Raw genomic sequence first — 19,227 nt, forward strand, 5'->3', positions numbered from 1 at the left:
CTGGTCTAGGGTCTGTATTTAGGGGGATCTGCTCTGGGGTATATATTTAGGTGATCTGTATTTATTTAGGAGATCTGGTCTGGGGTCTGTATTATTTAGGGGTCTGGGTCTGAATGTAGGGTTCTGGAGTCAGTTGTCGGTGGCAGCGCCTGAGTATCTGCAGAGTCTGGTCTAGGTTCTGTAATAGTTCAAGGTGTCTGGGGCTCTGAATTTATTTATGGGACCTGGTCTAGGGTCTGTATTTGTTTAGTGGGTGTGCATTTATTTCTGGTTTCTGGTCTGGGGTCTAAATTTATTTAGGGGGTCTGAATTTATTTAGGGGCTCTGACCTGTATTTATTTAGGGGACTTGTTCTGGTGTATATATTTATGTATTTAGGAGGTGTGGGCTGTATTGTTTGGGGGTATTGGATCTGGGTCTGTATTTAGGGGTCGGGGTCTGTATTTATTTTTTTGTGTGATGAAGGGGGTCATATATACTACGTGTGATAAAAATGCCATACCTGGGGGCCGGGCCTGTATAAATGGACAGGACAAACTGTAAGATCGCATATTGGTTGTCACCCAGCTTTCCCAGGACCAGATTTAACCAAGAAACGGTTGGACAGAATATGACCGTATTTTCTGCTAGCTCTGTCTTACAAATTCTGCATCAAACAAGCTCCTGTGATCCTGAACGTTCAGCTTCACTCGTCTGGATGTAACACGGAGACCTGTGAACGCGCTCTCTTTATACAGGGCTCGGATACGGCGGCGTTACTGCATTTGTTTCCGCTTTGATGATTCCTCGCTTTGATGTGTCCTCCAGGTTTGCTCGCTTTATTCCCCTGGCTGTTCTCAAAAATTGAATTTAATAAGGTGCACTTGTCAAGAGTTCCTCGCTCGCGCTCGCACCGTAACCCGGCCTGCAACATTTTTTACTGATAGTCTAATGTTCTGATAGATAATATTAAATGAAAAACTTTATATTCTAGCAAGAAAAAGTGAAATGAATGTTACGGGGCAGCAATAAAAATACATTAAGTGAACACTCCGGGTAATACTGATACACGGCGATATCCCGGAGTCATGCTCCACCCCCTCAGGCTTTCACTCAGGATTCTTTCTTTGGTGTTCTTTGAATCCTTGTGTCATGCCCCGCCCCTCAGGACCTGTATAGGTTTTGCCTGGAGTGTTGCTTTAAATAATTTAATTGAGTCATGACTAAGGACGAGGAGATCGTCTGAAACGCGTAGGCTATATATACCTATCTTCCTTCCATACATCCACCTTTCTTCCGTGGGATTTGAACTCCCGTTTTTTATGATATCACTCAATAAAATTGGAACAAGTTTCCATTTTAAATATACTTTTTGAAAATTATTTCATTGCGCTGGATCCTACCTACTTCTCTGTTCCATTTTTCTATGACTGTCTGATAATCCAGAATATTTGATAATACGGCACTTTTCAGGTCCCATGGATGTTGGATTAAGGACATTTTTAATGTAGTAAATGTAATTCTTTTAATTTGTCCAATCGGGAGATCTGAATCGGCCACGAAGACCCAACGTGAGCGTCATAATGGGAGGGGAAATAAAGCCGAATTCTTGGAAATGTTAAGATTTCTGGAGAGGGCAAAGAAACCCGACAAGGTTCCACTTTGATAATGCCAAAATTATCACAGGATTATAAAAAGCAGCAAAATGATTCCCTCAGGTACAACGAAATTAGGATTTCAAAAATCTACTTTGTGATCTCAGAATTTCTGCTTTGTTAAAAAAGTAATCAGACATTTAGAGTTGTGTCCGTCCCCCCACCGTTCCTGCAGGGCAGCACAAATTCAAACGTTTCCCAACTTCAGAGAACTTGTTCATCCTGAGCTTTCTGGTTCACGAATAGAATGCAAGAGCTACAGTAAAGACTGACAGACATGCTGGGCAGCAAATGAGAAGGAGCCACTACTATTTTGTGACCCTTTACCTTCCAAATGATGACCTGTTCACTGTCTCAATGCTGTCAGTAATTGAATCTACTAAGTAAAGCTCCATGTTCGGCTAAGATCTTAATAATGTAATAATAGTAAAGATAACACAACAGATCCATCAACAGCAACTTGTTTGTGGTTTCCAGGTAGCAACACTGAGTTTTGTTAATGAGCTGATTTGCAGACTGTGTTACGGTACACCGTCCATAATTAGAATAAAAATAAAGCTATAGTAAGAGTCTTCAGTAGCATCTGACCTGCTTGTTGATGGTTTCCATCAACAATGCAATAAATCAAAACAGCAAAAGAAAGTGAAGATGAAAATATGTTACAAAGATGATAGGCTATGATCGCATTTGCATTGTGACTTCTGTTCATAACAGAAGCTACAACGCTCCGGCGGATCCGTCCTACTACGGATATTACTGGCGCCCGACGGATCCCATTGACTTATATGAGAGTCCGATGGGTTCCATCGTGGTGGCTGTCGTTTTAATGGGAAAAATAGCGCAGCATGCGTGTGGTTTGGGGGCGGGGCTTAAAATGTCTTGCGAATGGCGATTTAAATGTTGGGAGATGCGCAGTACTGGAAACAAGGAATCTGGACTGATTGGTTGCTATGGGCAACTAGATCTCCTTGAAACTTGTGTATATCATTTTTTTTTACATTTTTTAAATAAAGTTACATAAAACGGAATAGGCGTCAAAATCAAGTCTAGGCACCAAAAAAATATCAGTGCAACCAATCAGATTCCAGCTTTCATTTTTCCAGAGCAAGTAACGTGATTGGTTGCTATGGGCAACCCTGACACTTTGTAAACACTAGATTTTCAGAAGGTTTTACCTTCAAAAACCGCGCAAATAATAACAAGTATTAAAAAAATACGACCCGATTTGTGGTAAAACCGCATGTCGGCATAGTTTCCAGCCACATCTCTGCCGGCACAGGGTCTTACCCTTTATGTTCAAATGTTCCTCAGGCCATGCGTCACCGGTATACACCAGGCCTCAGTGCCATTGCAACCACAGCGACATGACGTCACATGACCGTGACGTCCAATCACCACAGGCTGAAGTGCAATTTCATCGATAGTATGCCAGGATAAGGTATACATGCTCAGTGTGCACATGACATACCCCATCCATGGGCTGAGTTGTCCTCCTAGTCGAGGCAAAAATATAACAAAACATGAGAAAAATATATTACAAATCGTCACCACAAAAAAATGTTCGTTTCAATGAACTTTATCGAAAAGACAGAGACCTCCTTTCAATGCAAACACCGATAAAAAAAAAAAAAAAAATTCCTCAGTCTTGGCTTCTTATATTCCTTCATTGGGATACCCAAGAAAAAAAATCCAGGCCTAATGATTAAGACTTCATATGCAGTGACATTTTCCTGGTTACCATAGAAACTCTGTGTCATCATTTCATATGGGCTCCTGATATACTCTCGGTAGAACCTAAAGAATAAAACAACAGGATAACAATACACGGCAGATGGATAAGATAACACCGCCACTGGTGAGAATTCATTTATGCACGGAGACTACGTGAGAAAATGCGGCGTAACCGGTATTTAGTGGCGTCTAAAGGCAGCTGCTCCAGGCTGGATATGAGAATGATTACAGCGTGCAGGCAGCATCATACGTGCGTTATACAATGCCATGAATCGATTCTAGAAAAAAGCAGCGTTTTATATTATTGAGCGTCACGAGTCGCATTTTCTGATCCAAGTTACGCATTTCGATTTTCCCAAATTTGTAATGTCATTGACACGCAATCGCAATTTAAATGATCTTGTATGGAAGCGAATGTTGTCACTAAAGAGTTGCGTTATGATGGCGAACAGAAGCCGCCATGTTACTGGCTCATCTATTGCGCTATTCTATGCGTTTTTAGTGTTTTTGGCATGTTATATCCAGCATCTTTGTAATATATCTTCATTAGCATTTTGTGCTGGTTTCGACATTTTTATAACATTCAGTGCCTGCGAAAAGCTGAGTGATAACAGTAATTGTAGCCATATTGTTTGTTACCCAGCGCTAGTTTTCTTGTCAAAATGACAGGCACTGCAATGGATCCCGACGGACCATATAATAAGTCAATGGGGTCGGTGGGACGCTGGTGGTATCCATCGTACAACAGATCTGGCAATGTGTCGTGGTTTCCATTATAAATGGAAACCGCAACATCAGTGTGAACAGCGCCTTACTATGCTATATACCAGAGGTCCACGCTGAGGCTTCTCCAAGAAACCTACATTTTTGTATTCTTTTTTTTTTTTTTATATATTTTTTTTTTTTTACTATGCATAGGACAATTTGGGTTTCTGAGAAAAGTTGGATTTATAGGAGGGCCATATTATGGCTCCGTATAACATGGAGCTTACGTGGAACCACAACCATGTGTATGAGCCCCCATACGGAGTTTCGTATATTCCACATCAAAAATAATATCAAATTTTTACTTGTTTTTTGTTTTTTACGTCTTTTTTTTTGTTTGTTCAAAAAGCCTGGCACATCGTTAACAATGTGATAATGGGATCCTGGACTCGCAGGCCAAATGTATGTCATTTTTTTGTTTTGTTTTTTTTCTATTTTTCCTCTCTTTGAATGAAGCGCATTTCATCTGGCAATGAGCGTACACTATAGGAGTAAGGTTTCCATGGAGACTCCGCCGAGGAACAGGGGCTCTTAACGAAATTGAATGAAGAACAAAAGGTGTAGATAGGAGCGACAGATCGTATTCCAAGCACTTCATACACCAGAAACCTCGTATCTGATAAACAGCGGACAAATCAGCGTCGCTCATTCAGAAAATTTTATCTAAAAGGTGATGTATCAAGGCCGGAGTTGTATAATGAGCTGGTACTATTGTATAAAAAAAATAAAAATATATATATATAAATATGCTGGGCACATTTTAGATAAAAAAGTCCCTGACGGTGCGGTATGGGTGAAGGGGTTAATAGAAAGTGACCGAATCCCTAGGTGATTTTGGCGGGACTGTAGGTGTCCTCCATTGCTCCCCACTCCCCTCTCTGCAGATGTGTCAGTGAATTTTTAGCGGTTCTCTAGACCTGGAATTATATTCATGAACCAGGAGGATTAGGATGAACAAAGTTAAAGGTTCCTGCCCTATAAAAGAAAATTGAATTGTGGGAAAATATAAGATATGATAAAATATAAGGTAACCATTCTAGAGCTGTGGCTGTAAACTATGGGGGCCTCATGGAATAGCCCTTTAAGGATGGATCTTTGTTTTTGGACCCAAACGGAAAAAGTTGAAAGGAAAAAAAACTGCATGCAATGAGATAAGCGGCGGGTTGTGCGCTGCCTTGAAGGGGTTAATCACTTGGGGGGGGGGGCGGGATTTACTCACAAGACTTCATTCTCAGGACCGCAGGGCACGTGGCTTTCACAAGTTATTCACTGAAGACAAATATTTGCTGTCATGAGAGCAAACCACCATTGTCAGCTGTCTCCCCCGGACTGGGCCCGACATGAAAACATTACCAAAAAGGGGCATTTTACTAGCAAGCTATGCCGGAGCTGCCCCCCACTTCTTTAACATCAAGGGGGGGGGGGTCGCCTGCACAGCGCAGGGTAAACTGCCGGACATACATACATTTTTCACCCCAAAAAAAAAATCCCATTAGCCATTTCTCACTTTGATCTGTTTTGGTAAAGCTGGGTGACTCATATACACTAAAGTCAACTAAAGTGAGCTGCAGTACTGTTCCTTTAAGATGGGGCTACCTACCACATGGGCATTGTTGTAGCCTCATAGTCACATCAGAACCTAGGCCCATTCTCTAGTGCGCTAGTCAGGTCTTATTTATTTACTTTCAGGACTAAAAAAAATATGGGTGACAACACCCGTGGGAGCCTTAATGGCAGCCATTTTGGTTGTCACTCAGCTTTCCCAGGGACAAGTGACGTGCGAATATAATTTTTTCATCTCTTTAAAGAGGACCCGTCTGCTCTCCTGACAGGTCTGTTTTTAGTAAATACTTGTAGTCCTCATGAAATAACAATTCTGGAACATATTTTCTTAGAACTCTGCGTTTTGCAATTCCTCTGTTATTTGAATAAATTGTATGAATAAATTGACAAGTAGGTGTTACCATTGGGGGAGTGTCCCTACACAGACTGACAATGTCCAATGAGTGCTGACAGAGTGAGACTGCAGTGGTTTCACCCGGTTGTCACTTTATTTATCAATTTCTAGGAGGAATAACAGAGGAACGGCACATCGTAAAGTTGTAAGAAAAGATTCTCCACTATTGTAATTTCATCAAGAATACAATTAATTACTAAAGCAAACATGTCAGGAGAAATGACAGGTCCCCTTTTAAACTGGGAGTTTTATAATCACATCTGCAACATTTCCCTCTAAAGTCAAGATCTTTTGCGCCACATAAAAGAGCTACCAAAGAAATATAGCGCCATCCGACTGAGAACGTCAGGTTAACTGAAAATGGCAAAAGCTTTTAGGGCATGCCCCCACGTGGCGGATTTCCTCCGCAACTGTCCGCATCAATGCCGCACCTAATCCGGGTTGCGGATTACGGCTGCGGATCTGCCCAAAATGTGCAGTAAATTGATGCGGACTAGCTGCTGCGGACTGCGGGAAAAGTGCTTCCCTTCTCCCTATCAGTGCAGGATAGAGAGAAGGGACAGCACTTTCCCTAGTGAAAGTAAAAGAATTTCATACTTACCGGCCGTTGTCTTGGTGACGCGTCCCTCTTTCGGCATCCAGCCCGACCTCCCTGGATGACGCGGCAGTCCATGTGACCGCTGCAGCCTGTGATTGGCTGCAGCCGTCACTTAGACTGAAACGTCATCCTGGGAGGCCGGACTGGAGACAGAAGCAGGGAGTTCTCCGTAAGTATGAACTTCTATTTTTTTACAGGTTGCTGTATATTGGGATCGGTAGTCACTGTCCAGGGTGCAGAAACAGTTACTGCCGATCGCTTAACTCTTTCAGCACCCTGGACAGTGACTATTTACTGACGTCTCCTAGCAACGCTCCCGTAATTCCGGGAGCCCCATTGACTTCCTCAGTCTGGCTGTAGACCTAGAAATACATAGGTCCAGCCAGAATGAAGAAATGTCATGTTAAAAAAGCAAGACGCATCCGCAGCACACATAACATGTGCATGACAGCTGCGGACTTCATTGCGGAATTTAGAATCTCCATTGAAGTCAATGGAGAAATTCTGCCATGAGTCCGCAACCAGTCCGCCACTGCTCCGCAACAGACAGAGCATGCTGCGGACACCAAATTCCGCTCCGCAGCCTATGCTCCGCAGCGGAATTTTACGCATCGTCTAAACTAACACTTCTAAATTTAAGTGGAAGTCAATGGAGAAACGGCTCCGCTGCGGATTAACGCTGCGGAGTGTCCGCAGCGGAATTCAAGTGAAATTCCGCCACGTGTGAACCCAGCCTTATAGTAAATTTCTACACGGTCAATACATGGCAGGAAGCATAGATTTCAATGTACGCAGTAATGTATATACTATGTACAATCAGCACCAGCAGAGGAAGGGCCCTGTATCAGGCTGCAATAGATGGAGCATTGACAAACAAAAGGTGCCAACCACTAATACCCGCCAGTGCCCATAGAGTTCTCACCCAGCTTTTATTATGAACCCTCTATAATAATTTTAAAAATAATCTCCCATATCTCTCTAATCTATCTATCTATCTATCTATCTATCTATCTATCTATCTATCTATCTATCTCATATCTATCTTTGCTCTCTTAGTGCTTGTCCACATGTAACAGAATTGCTGCAGAAAATGGTGCGTATTTTGCTGCGTTTTTCTCAATGTTGTGGATGGTGACATCTCCTCTGAAAAACGCAGCAATTCAGTCCACTTTCCGCAGCAGCGATTGACATGTTGCGGTCCAAAAAATACGCACAGCGGGTGAATTTCTGCTCGGAAATTTTACGCAGCGTGTGGATGAGATATGTTACATCGCACCCACTTTGCTGCTACCGTATTCTGCTGCGTATTTTCCGTCTGCAATTCCACTACGTACGAACAAGCCCTTACTCCCCTGTCCATATCAGTGTTGTTGTTGTTCTTCTTCTAGCATTCTGTCTGTGAACCAGGAAGCCCTAGATGAACGGATTTAATTCCTAACACAATATAGGCTTGAGGCTTTTGGTGTAGAAGAGCAGTATCACTGTAAAAAACGGAATAAACTAAAGTTGCCTATATATTTATTTAAATTCTAGTCATGTGACAGACACTTGCGTCATTCCCTTAGAGGTAACATTACCTGCAGTGACATCCTACTGCAGAGAAATATTTTAAGAATGTTTGATTAATTTTGCGACTGAGAAGACTCAAAAACAGTAAGGGTATGTTCACACGCACTGTTTTCAGATGTAATTCCGGCGTTTTACTCCTCGAATTACGCCTGAAAAAACGGCTCCATTACGCCTACAAACATCTGCCCATTGCTCAATGGGTTTCACGATGTTCTGTTCCCATGAGGTGTTATTTTACGTGTCGCTGTCAAAAGACGGCGCGTAAAAAGACGCCCGCAAAAAAGAAGTGCATGTCACTACTTGGGACGTTTTTGGAGCCGTTTTTCCTTGACTCCATTGAAAAACAGCTCCAATAAACGTCTGCAAAATACGCTCCGTATTTTCAGACGTATTTTGCTAAGCCGTGTGAACATACCCTAATTCTGTAATGTTCTGCATGTCACCAGATACCAATAACAATATTAAATTAGGGAATTGTTACTTGAGCAATTCTGCATTAAAAATTCTGTAATTTAGTTGGGTCAGATATTTAAAGGGGTCTATTTCATTCTGCAGGTCAGATAGACGATCCAGCTGCTTCGACTGCCCACCGTCAGCTGTTATCACTGAGGGATTCAGACAGTAAATGCTCATTTTCCAAATTGGTTGCAAAGGTATACATACCCTCTAAGCGTGGAAGGTTGTAGCTATGCATGTGTTTTGCAATCATCATTTTATTGCTCCAATGCATCTGTAATCAAACTAAAAATATACAGTTTTGCATATACAGTTCCTATACAAATCTGTGTTTCCATGGTTACAGACTACAAACAAACCTAGTGTGTAGTCTGATCCTGGAGTCATCTGTTACTACACACCCTCTGTCTTCTCTTTTTGCTAACCTACGGATAATATTAGAAGGTTCAGACTCACACAGGGTTTGTTTGTAGTCTGTAACATGGATACACCTAGGGCTGCATAGGAGCTGTATACACAAAACAGTAAAAGATTTTTTTTATTTTTATTTTTCATTTTAGATTTTTAAAAAAACAATACAAAAAATGATTGCAAAAGTGTACATACCCTTTCAGTATTCCTAACTGGAGCCAGCGGACCTTTGTGAGTATATTCCGGTCAGGTAAGGGTCAGGGTCTGACCCTGAAGATCAGACATTTTGGGTACACCTCATATTGACGTCTTCTGTGTACACAGCTGGCAACACTCTAGCCAAACCGACCCTGAAATAGTTTTCTATTTGTGGCCTTTAATAAACAAATATTGATTCAAGGAGTCTTGACCATAGATTCCACCCGTCAATAAATGGTAACTAATGAAGCTACTGAGATGCAGCTCAATTTGTGTCGTCATGAATCCATACATTGCAGACGTGGAGTAAGGCCCCATTCACACGACAGGAATACGCGGCCGCAGTAAGAAGAATAGACCCCCAAATGGGGCTATTCACAGGCCAACGTTTTGACAGCCCGGTAAACTGGACCATCAAAAAATCGAATATGCCCTATTTTGGGCCGTTCTCCTGGCCGCACGGCTCCCATAGAAGCCTATGGGGCCGTGTAAAGCACGGCCGTCACTTAGATGTGATTCGAGATAAGCGTCTACCAGACACCTATGGCACCACTTATACATAAGAAACATTAGGACATCTTGCCTGATCCCTATCCTCAAAGACAAGACTTCTATGGTACATGTAACTTCTATGGACGGAGACAGGCGGCTACCAGACACCTATGGCACCGCTTATACAGAAGAAACAATAGGACAACTTGCCTGACCCCGATCCTCAAAGACATGAGATTTTTGAATCATGATCTGCTGTTTTTGTTTTTTACAGCAGTGGTTACCAATCTGTAGTGTTACAGCGATGGCGAAACTACAACTCCCAGGCACACTGGAAGTTCTGTACAGAATACAGAAAGCTACATCTACAGTAATCTTCAGTCCAGTATTTTACTCTCCAATTTCGTTGATTCTATGGGTTTCCATTTTTAAATAGTGTTCCACTAATATCGCCCTCCAGACACCCTCTAAAGCTTTTAATTGTCTTTACTCCCCGCACTTTACTCTCGCTGCAGACTGAAAAGTCTACACAGCAAAGCATAGAGCTGGCTGTCAGGACAAGAGATAAAGACTCTCATCAGGACACTGCAGTCACCTCGAACCTGTGTCTCTCCAACTATTGTCAAACTACAACTCCCACAACAAACTAATTTTTTAAAACGTTTATGACCCCTCAATCAGACTGGCCCTAAAGTAAGCTAGGTGGGGGTCCAAGGACATATTTATAGGGGGTGCAGCATTTGAGGCCGCACCCAGGTCCTATGGGCTAGAAAGGTCTCTCTGTACCATAGGAGGAGACTATAAATGACACATGAACGATAACCGGGGGGGGGGGGGGCTGTTACAGATTTTGCATTGTGGCCCAGGAGTTCAAACTTGTGCCACAAACAGCTGAATGAGTGCACCCGGATGTTTCTGGCAGTCCTGTTTATCTCTATGGAGTGCTGAGCGCAAGATCTTCCTGCTCTTCGACTAAGAATATGGATTTAGAGCCCGTCGATTTGGCAACAGTGGGGTTACCCCCTCCTAACTCACTTTAGTACGGGTTGTTAAGGGATGATTCCTTCTCCTCCAATTTAATTAGATGTTGTTATCTCTCTAACTGATGGAGCAATTATTAATTTAGTTGTTAATCCCCTCCCCAAATACAGTACAATTATCAGAAATGTCTCCTGCAACGAACAGTGCACCTGTCTGAGAATCACATGACCAGAACACATTTTCATCCATCCAAAGTAATGACAGTTTTCATTCAATGCCTACAGAGATGTTGAAAACCATAAGGAATTGATACACAGAGAATATTAGAAAATTGAATAATGTTTCATTTTACAATGGAAATGCCACCTGTGTGATGTAGTATAGAGGACTGTCAGCTCTCCTGTGTGGTGTAGTATAGAGGATCTGTCAGTTCTCCTGTGTGGTGTGGTGTAGTATAGAGGATCTGTCAGTTCTCCTGTGTGGTGTAGTATAGAGGAGCTGTCAGTTCTCCTGTGTGGTGTGGTGTAGTATAGAGGATCTGTCAGTTCTCCTGTGTGGTGTAGTATAGAGGAGCTGTCAGCTCTCCTGTGTGGTGTAGTATAGAGGAGCTGTCAGCTCTCATGTGTGGTGTAGTATAGAGGATCTGTCAGCTCTCCTGTGTGGTGTAGTATAGAGGAGCTGTCAGTTCTTCTGTGTGGTGTAGTATAGAGGATCTGTCAGCTCTCCTGTGTGGTGTAGTATAGAGGATCTGTCAGCTCTCCTGTGTGGTGTAGTATAGAGGATCTGTCAGCTCTCCTGTGTGGTGTAGTATAGAGGATCTGTCAGCTCTCCTGTGTGGTGTAGTATAGAGGAGCTGTCAGCTCTCCTGTGTGGTGTAGTAGAGGATCTGTCAGCTCTCCTGGTGTGGTGTAGTATAGAGGATCTGTCAGCTCTCCCGTGTGGTGTAGTGTAGAGGATCTGTCAGCTCTCCTGGTGTGGTGTAGTATAGAGGATCTGTCATTTCTCCTGTGTGGTGTAGTATAGAGGATCTGTCAGCTCTCCTGTGTGGTGTAGTATAGAGGATCTGTCAGCTCTCCTGTGTGGTGTAGTATAGAGGAGCTGTCAGTTCTCCTGTGTGGTGTAGTATAGAGGAGCTGTCAGTTCTCCTGTGTGGTGTAGTATAGAGGAGCTGTCAGTTCTCCTGTGTGGTGTAGTATAGAGGAGCTGTCAGTTCTCCTGTGTGGTGTAGTATAGAGGAGCTGTCAGTTCTCCTGTGTGGTGTAGTATAGAGGAGCTGTCAGCTCTCGTGTGGTGTAGTATAGAGGAGCTGTCAGTTCTCCTGTGTGGTGTAGTATAGAGGAGCTGTCAGCTCTCCTGTGTGGTGTAGTATAGAGGAGCTGTCAGTTCTCCTGTGTGGTGTAGTATAGAGGAGCTGTGTCAGTTCTCCTGTGTGTTGTAGTATAGAGGAGCTGTCAGTTCTCCTGTGTGGTGTAGTATAGAGGAGCTGTCAGTTCTCCTGTGTGGTGTAGTATAGAGGAGCTGTGTCAGTTCTCCTGTGTGGTGTAGTATAGAGGAGCTGTCAGTTCTCCTGTGTGGTGTAGTATAGAGGAGCTGTGTCAGTTCTCCTGTGTGGTGTAGTATAGAGGAGCTGTCAGTTCTCCTGTGTGGTGTAGTATAGAGGAGCTGTCAGTTCTCCTGTGTGGTGTAGTATAGAGGAGCTGTCAGTCCTCCTGTGTGGTGTAGTATAGAGGAGCTGTCAGCTCTCCTGTGTGGTGTAGTATAGAGGATCTGTCAGCTCTCCTGTGTGGTGTAGTATAGAGGATCTGTCAGCTCTCCTGTGTGGTGTAGTATAGAGGAGCTGTCAGTTCTCCTGTGTGGTGTAGTATAGAGGAGCTGTCAGCTCTCCTGTGTGTAGTATAGAGGAGCTGTCAGCTCTCCTGTGTGGTGTAGTATAGAGGAGCTGTCAGTTCTCCTGTGTGGTGTAGTATAGAGGAGCTGTCAGCTCTCCTTTGTGGTGTAATATAGAGGAGCTGTCAGCTCTCCTGTGTGGTGTAGTATAGAGGGTCTGTCGGCTCTCCTGTGTGGTGTAGTATAGTGGATCTGTCGGCTCTCCTGTGTGGTGTAGTATAGAGGATCTGTCAGTTCTCCTGTGTGGTGTAGTATAGAGGAGCTGTCAGTTCTCCTGTGTGGTGTAGTATAGAGGAGCTGTCAGTCCTCCTGTGTGGTGTAGTATAGAGGAGCTGTCAGCTCTCCTGTGTGGTGTAGTATAGAGGATCTGTCAGCTCTCCTGTGTGGTGTAGTATAGAGGATCTGTCAGCTCTCCTGTGTGGTGTAGTATAGAGGATCTGTCAGCTCTCCTGTGTGGTGTAGTATAGAGGAGCTGTCAGTCCTCCTGTGTGGTGTAGTATAGAGGATCTGTCAGCTCTCCTGTGTGGTGTAGTATAGAGGATCTGTCAGTTCTCCTGTGTGGTGTAGTATAGAGGATGTGTCAGCTCTCCTGTGTGGTGTAGTATAGAGGAGCTGTCGGCTCTCCTGTGTGGTGTAGTATAGAGGAGCTGTCAGCTCTCCTGTGTGGTGTAGTATAGAGGAGCTGTCAGCTCTCCTGTGTGGTGTAGTATAGAGGATATGTCAGCTCTCCTGGTGTGGTGTAGTATAGAGGAGCTGTCCGCTCCGCTTCTCTGTTATTTCTCCTAAAAATGTATGAATAAATTGACAACTGGCTTTTATGACTCCCAATGTAAATTGGGTCTGTCCCTACACAGTATAATATCATTAGCTCTGATTGGACAGGGTCAGACCGTGCAGGGATATGCCATTTTGACAAGGTGCACAATAACAACAAAGAGTTAATTTATTCATACATTTCCACTAGGTATAACGGAGGAATGGCACAATGCAGAATTCTTAGAAAATATATTTCTTAGAAATTTGTTTCTTCTAAATATAAATTGTTGTTTTGTTTTTTTTTACAGGGAATAAAAGTATTTATGGAAGCAAATATGTCCGGAGAGCTGACAGATCCATATTCAAGATGTAGCAAAAGGTGAAATGTTTTAAGCCCTTATCATTTTGGAATTCCAAGGAATACACTAAGCAGCGCGTTGGCTCCAAACAAGCGGCTTTGACAATATAAATTGATTTAGAACACAAGCAATACATATATACATTATATAGATCTAGTATATACACAGAAGCAGAACCCTGTGCAGTCGCTGTGACAATCCCGTTGCCTTGTTATTTATCAGGTCTGCATTCATCGCAGGGGGGAATCCGCTTTAAACGTACATTCTTGTTGCCTAGTGAATCAATTGTAATTGGGATATCATCCAGCTGGGTTAATTACCCCTGTCATGTAATTGCCCCCCTCTCATTCTCCACAAAGTGCTCTGACGTCATCTGTCACTTCTTAGCAGTTTATATAATCCCGTAATACATTAATCCCGCAACAAGCTGTCAGTTTGTCCTACACCCTCAAGGTCTTTTGTTTTGCAGCCTGTGAGCGCGCCCTGCATTATTAATCAGGCCTTGTAAATCGTTAATTCCAATCACTGCCGGGTGACACGAGACGTCAGCGGCACCGCCGTCACCTGCCCAAATCTTTTACAACTCACTAAACGCTTCATTGGATTCCGTTTACTATTTTAATACTCTTTTTTTTTTTTTTTTTTTGTAGCGCAAATATTTGGGAAATATTTCCCAAGCCAAGCAAGCGCGCGCTCTGTGTTTATTCCTAAACCTCTGCCGCGGTCCTGCCATTCGTCACCTTTGACAACAGGAGATTTTGTGTAGGAAATTCATTATCACACCACACTTAAAGGGGCCGTGCCAAAAATTTGTGAAAGAATATGATTAATCTGATCTATAGGGGTTCCATTCATTTTAGGGCAGAATGCAAAGCTGCTTCTCTGCTGACGGTTGGCACTTGACAGAAAAGCGGGGTAATGATCAATATGGACACTATTAGGCTGGGTTCACACGACCTATTTTCAGACGTAAATGAGGCGTATTATGCCTCGTTTTACGTCTGAAAATACGGCTACAATACGTCGGCAAACATCTGCCCGCTCATCTGAATGGGTTTGCCGACGTACTGTGCTGACGACCTGTCATTTACGCGTCGTCGTTTGATAGCTGTCAAATGACGAAGCGTAAAATTAAAGCCTCGTCAAAAGAAGTGCAGGACACTATATACATTATATGCGGGACACTTATATACATTATATGCGGGACACTTCTATACATTATATGCGGGACACTTATATACATTATATGCGGGACACTTCTCTACATTATGTGCGGGGCGCTTCTATACATTATATGCGGGACACTTCTGTACATTATATGCGGGACACTTCTGTACATTATATGCCGGACACTTCTGTACATTATATGCCGGACACTTCTGTACATTATATGCCGGACACTTCTGTACATTATATGCCGGACACTTCTGTACATTATATGCCGGACACTTCTGTACATTATATGCCGGACACTTCTGTACATTATATGCCGGACACTTCTTTGCCACGTAATTTGAGCTGTTCTTCATTGAACTCAATGAAGCACAGCTCAAGGTTTACGAGCGTCTCAGACGGCTCGCAAAATGCGAGGAGGAGCATTTACGTGTGAAACGAGGCAGCTGTTAACAGTCTGTCTTTTCACACGTAAATGCCTCTCATCTTGTGAACATACCCTAAGGGTAAGTTCACACGGGGCGGATACGCTGCATAAAAGATACACAGCATATCCACAGGGAATTCTGGGCAAAAAAAACAACAAACCAAATTGTGGTGTTTTTTTTTTACCAGGAATATTCGCTGTGGGAATCTGCAGCTTTAGCCGGCCGGCCCCCTGGGATGACGTTTATCCCAGGAGACCACTGCAGCCTGTGATTGGGTGCAAACGTCATCCCAAGAGTCTTTCCCCTCTCTGACGTCATCCAGGCCAGCCTCCTGGGATGACGTTTCATCTCCCGGACTGCCGCTTTAGCCTGTGATTGGGTGCAGCGGCGGTCACATGCGATAAAACGTCATCCCAGGAAGCCGGCCTGCAGAACGACATGAGGCAAGTATAAGGTGTTTTTTTTCTAATATGCGATTCCGCGGCAAAAGTCACAACACTTGACTGTTTGTTTTGGGTCCCCATTGAATTCAATGTGGAAAAACCGCAACAAGATACAGGCGATTCCGCAACCACAATTGACATGCTGCGGCTTAAAAAAACGTACAGGTCAATTTGTGAGCGGAATCTCTGCATATCCCTTACGCAGCATGTGGATGAGATTTCTTCAAATCTCATCCACTTCTCTGCTACTGTATTATGCTGCGGATATTCCACAACAAAATACGTTGCGGAAAATCCACAGTATATACGCCACGTTTGGACTATCCCTTACAGCTCCCACAGGGGAGGTCACTCAGTCCTGAAAGGCAAATCTGCTTAATTATAAAGTTATACCCCCCTCCTGTATGGATCTGCCATTCAGGAACTTGGGAAAGCTAGGTGTTTTTTTTAATTTCCATAAACTGTTCAGGATCCTCATCTCTTGGCCAGAGTGGCGAGCGGCAACATAGAGCCTCTGGAGGACCTGCCCTATCCTGTATTACACAGACAACACATAAATATGAATGGACAATGTGTAATACTTCACTTCCCCTCTGGTGGCGCTGAAGAGAAATTGAACACTTACTGCCAGGTTTCCTCACAGGTTACAGCTGATCGCTGTGGGTTTCAGCAGGAGGAGACGTTGTGATCAGCTTATTGTCAAGGGGACCTTATTAACAAGTAGGGATCGTCCAAAGCCGAGACCCCCAAATAGAGATAGGGGATGAGAATGAGACAGGTGCTGTATGAATATCCTGAGATCCTGGGGAGGAGTATAAGCCTGGGGGTCCTCAGAGATTTTACATGTTGTGATTATTGCACTTTATGACGGTAATTGAAAGGTAGATCATGGCACGAAGCGTCAGTGTGGAGCTCGGGTAGCAGCACACAGCTGAAGCGGGGCTGGGGGACCACCTAACATTCATTATCAGCATCTGAGACTTGCGCATATTCAATAGGAACGTATAATATTTAAATAACATTGTATAATGGTAAAAGAGATGAAACAAAACTAGCAAAAAAAAAACAAACAAAACCACAAGTGAGCGCAGAATTACGGAGTATCGGGCAGGATACAGTCCTGGATCTGGAGAGACCCCAACCTCACAAGACGTCTCTTAGGTTACGTTCACACTGAGTTTTTTTGCAGGCAGAAAATTCGGCCTGGAAAAATCAGCACTGGTTTTTTAAGTGTTTTTTCACCACACGCATTTTTTTTTTTAGCTATCTCTTCAATAGAGATGGAATAAAACGCGTCAAAAAACTTCTCCCATTGATTTCAATGGGGTTTTTGAGGCGGAAAACACCTCAAAATAGGGCATGTGGCTTTTTACCGCAAGCGTTTTTTCTGCTCGCGGTAAAAAAACAAAAACGCCTCCATCTCCCATTGAAATCAATGTGAGTCAATTTCGGACGTTTTTTTGCAGCAAAAAAAACTCAGTGTGAACAGGACCTAAGAATCTTAAACATATCTCGATCTGTAACACAATTGCTGGCGGCTTCTCTGCTCCTGTGATGTAGAATTTTATCTCTTACTTTAGAAATACCTTTCCTTGCCACCCACTCACACCTCCGGAGCTGCACATTACTCACTGCACCGTCACCCTACGCGGATCATTCCTCACCAGCAAAAGACGATCAGCTTCTCAGAGTTTCTCCCAAATTAATTATGTTCCGATAAAAGGAATATTCATATATTTAATAATATTCTTAAAGCACAAAAATTAACTCATGCAGTGCTGCAAGCCTGTACTACTGGATTCTGCATCTATTGCCTAGAGGTCTATCCTTGATTTACTGCAAACTAAGACGACGTGCACTGAAATATGCAATAATCTAATACACTTTGTGTTTAACTGCCTCCCCATTTTTAAGATCTCTTCTTGCTGTCAGTGACTAGAAACATTCTTGTTTACAATTTACATCCCAAAATCCCCTACAGATCTAATCAATTATTCTCACAGCTATGGATTTGCTACATTGGTTTCCAGTCTTGACAAGCCGTGAGCTAAATACAGCAGCACAAATCTCTCTCCTGTCCTGATAGTTTGCTACAATGCATCAGTGCAGGTAAACTGTATAAGGGTGAAGTCCAGGTAGTCTACCTTAGATTGGATCCAAATTGTAGCAAACTCCAAGCTGTGAGAAGTATTAGGCCTGCAAGGGTCAAAAATGTCCCTCCAAACGCAATATCACACCCGCCCTGGAGAGACACTACTGCACGCTGGGCGGTACAGTTGCTAAGGGATAATTGATAGGACCCACGTACGATACTATCCGGGTGTCATACAGTACTCCATCACCCAGCATGCCGTAGCGTTTCTCCACAACCAATGTCGGATCCGGAAAGAGATCGCAATTAAAGGGATACTAAGTCTCAGGATGAAGAACCGCTCAAAGCTTTTGTATTGTGTCAACAAGAATTGTGGATTGTTTTACGACCCCAAGTGCTGATTTTGGGGAGCACTGTAAAGACGTGTTAGGGCTCATTCAGACGAGCGTGTATTACGTCGGTGTGACGGCCATTAAAACAGCCGTCACACAGACTCATGTGCTTCAATGCTGCCGTTCACACGACCCTTGTTTCAACAGAGAGTGTGAAGGGTCCGTGAAAAAAAATAGGCCATGTCCTATTTTACTGCGTGTCACGCATCCCCCACGGGTGCCCCTCGGACGTGAATAATGGAGGCTGCCGCGGCTCGTCTGAATGTAGCCTTAGTTTGCATGCTGTGGGTTTGCTTGCAGGTAGACTCTGTATGCCTAGGACTATCTGTAGGCATAACCCCTATTTACAGAGCAGCACAGCAAACTCTCCCCCTCCCCCTGCAGTCTCAAGATTAGCTCTCAGGCTCTAATTATAAAACAATCCTATATTGAGTAGGTGATGTACGTTGTATAGCGTGCTTTAATGGACCGCAACATGGCGGAATGGCGGCACTACACATCTAGATGAGAAGACATATGACAGGAGTCCTAATTTAGGCCCTATGAACACAACCGTATTTTCATCCATCCGTAAACACTGATCCGTAGTCATCCGCAACTGATCTGAATATCCGGAACGGTATCCGCAAATACGGACGGTGGTGCAGCTGTATATATGGATCTGCAAAAAGAATTAAACCACACATGACGTGCAACATCTGCAAACCTGGCATCGCCTAGCAACACTTTCAGAACTACAGACGGGTACACAACTTTAGACCCCATGCCCAGGACTATATTTTTCATCCATAATTACGGATACATACACCTTTCCATATTGTTACAGATGGGTGTCCGTTCCGTAAAATATAGACCATGTCCTATTCTTGTCCGTAACTACGGCACGGACTCCCCACAGAAGTCTA

General features: G+C 43.5%; 1 protein-coding gene across 2 annotated transcripts in view; it reads left to right on the top strand.

Annotated features, from left to right (window-relative positions):
• Window positions 1-3,392: 3,392 nt before the first annotated feature.
• The window catches only part of LOC142656828 (rab GDP dissociation inhibitor beta-like), a 69,995-nt gene continuing 54,160 nt past the window's right edge, over window positions 3,393-19,227 (top strand). Inside the window, exons 1-4 of one of the 2 annotated variants that reach the window (XM_075831761.1) lie at window positions 3,393-3,489; window positions 4,587-4,800; window positions 8,810-8,907; window positions 13,744-13,814. The gene's annotated coding sequence lies outside the window, so the exon portion shown is untranslated. The remainder of the gene's footprint in view (window positions 3,490-4,586; window positions 4,801-8,809; window positions 8,908-13,743; window positions 13,815-19,227) is intronic. The other variant, XM_075831762.1, reaches the window with a different exon arrangement.

The sequence above is a fragment of the Rhinoderma darwinii genome, chromosome 7, assembly GCF_050947455.1.
Source record: "Rhinoderma darwinii isolate aRhiDar2 chromosome 7, aRhiDar2.hap1, whole genome shotgun sequence".
Lineage (NCBI taxonomy): Eukaryota > Metazoa > Chordata > Amphibia > Anura > Rhinodermatidae > Rhinoderma > Rhinoderma darwinii.